Source organism: Triticum aestivum, chromosome 3B, assembly GCF_018294505.1.
Source record: "Triticum aestivum cultivar Chinese Spring chromosome 3B, IWGSC CS RefSeq v2.1, whole genome shotgun sequence".
Classification (NCBI taxonomy): Eukaryota; Viridiplantae; Streptophyta; class Magnoliopsida; order Poales; family Poaceae; genus Triticum; species Triticum aestivum.
The window spans coordinates 748,692,713-748,694,710 of NC_057801.1; the positions used below are offsets into that span (position 1 = coordinate 748,692,713).

At 43.3% G+C, this 1,998-nt stretch overlaps 1 long non-coding RNA gene across 1 annotated transcript; it reads left to right on the forward strand.

Annotated features, from left to right (window-relative positions):
• Positions 1 to 77: 77 nt before the first annotated feature.
• On the forward strand, positions 78 to 1,789 carry LOC123066327 (uncharacterized). The gene is made up of 4 exons (XR_006431308.1): positions 78 to 430; positions 585 to 851; positions 1,073 to 1,125; positions 1,459 to 1,789. It is a non-coding gene; the product is annotated as an uncharacterized lncRNA (long non-coding RNA).
• The last annotated feature ends 209 nt before the right edge of the window (positions 1,790 to 1,998 follow it).

Consider the following 1,998-nt stretch of genomic DNA (forward strand, 5'->3'; position numbering starts at 1 on the left):
CTATATGGCCATGTTGTATTTATCTGACTTAAATAACCGGCCGAAGCCCAGCTATATTTCCCCTAGATGAAGACCGATCAGCCTTAAATCACCCACCAAAACGCCTCTCTCTCGAGAAATGGAAAGACCTCAGTGTGGGGCTGCGGCCGCATCGTCTGCCTGGTCCTCTCCTCGGTTTCTCAGCATCAACGATTAATTTCTCTCAGCAACAAATCTCTTGCTATTAATTTTCACGCCGGCACTCTGCCTTCTCTTACTAATGATCTCCTCCACCAACGCACATTCCTTCCATCTAGACAACAAGCTTTGTGTGAAGGAGCAGGTCCTTGTATGCCTGTGCCCGGGCTGTGGAGCGATCGAGGTTGAGCACCGGAGGAGCAGACTATGGAGTCGCGGACGAGGGAGCATCTAGCGGCGGGTCGGCGTGAAGGTGCGTTTGGCAGTACCAGTGATAGGGATTGGATCGATTTCTCTCGATTCATGCGCTCGGTGAAGCCACCTCCTCTCATATTGTACTGCGCTAGCTACATGCCATCTTCTTTGTTGTACGTTTTTCTTCCTTCTCTTAAAATCACACTTGACAGGTTGGAGCTCGGCCGCCATGGCGATTTGGAGGCTGAGTGCTAGACACGGAGTACTCTGTTCCGCCATCGGCTCATCTGACCATCCCTGTGATAGATCCACGCGCCACGGCCTCTGATGGCACCGCCGCCACCGTGTAATCGTGTCTCCCTCGTATGCCTTCAGATTGCGAGCTTCCTCATGTAGTAATCGAACGAAAAGCGAAGAAACTGATCTCCCCGTGCTCTTCAACAGCCAGATCCAAGCCACAGGACGAAACCTTTTGATCTGTACGTATCTCTTCCTTCCTAATATATGTTCCTTTATTTAATCCCTCCCACTTCCATATCATGTCATCTTGGCTATAGGAGATCACGTGGTTTGCTTCTTCTTGGATGTTGCTTCCTTGTGCCAGTTCTGCTTGCCTAGCACAAAAAGCTTTTTACGTGTCTGGCTGTTTGCTTGAGATACATCGTGTTTCAGAGGTTGAGTTATTGGTTCGTTCTTGTAGGCGTGTGGAAATTATGATGGATGTTGCCGTTGATGGAAAATAGGTTCCGACCGGTAAGCAACCGTATATGACCTCAACACTTGGTTCCTGCTGTATTTATTATCTCATTTTTATCTCCCTACTTGCTTTAGTTCCTTAATATTCTTCCTTCTATATGTAGCAATTGCACGATCCGCACTGCTTATTTGAATTGCAACCATGGATGTGTTCTTGCAAATATGACAATGTGTATTCAGATTTCTGGGCAACAAGCCAGTTGGTTCTTTACTTATTTTTTTCAGTTACCTTTTGCATTGGCAGATGTTTAATGATGTGAAGATCTTAGCAATATATCTTTAGGGGATAATGAAGTATTCATTGTTATTCTTAATTGTGTTTTGTATCAGGCATTGGCGACGATGAACAAAAGACGCATTGCTCCCTTTCTCATCTTCAGGGGATAATGAAGTATTCATTGTTATTCTTATTTGTCTTTTGTATCAGGCACTTGCGAAGTGGCGATGAAGATTGAAAGACGCGTTGCTCCCGTTCTCATCTGAAAACATACTTTTTTACAACAGAATTTGTTTGTTATATATTTTTATTTCACCTTTTACGTGCATCTACCCTGATTGAAACCTGCACATGTCTTTTGCTGAATTCCACGGTTTCTTCAAACTACCATATGTCATGGTCTTCCACCGTTTTGAATTAGAAAAGCTCAGAAGAAATACATAGATTTCTGATGTCCCGGAGAGCCTTCGACCACTTATGCTAACTGAATGTACTGGTCCAATCTGAGTTGACTTTTTTTACTCTAGATCTCAAAAAAAGAAACTCAAAAGAAATACATAGATGCAATTGCAATAATGAAGAACATAAAAGAACAAGTGTTTTTTTCTCTCAGAAAATTAAGAACCATATTTTTTTTACTTCCAAATGCGAGT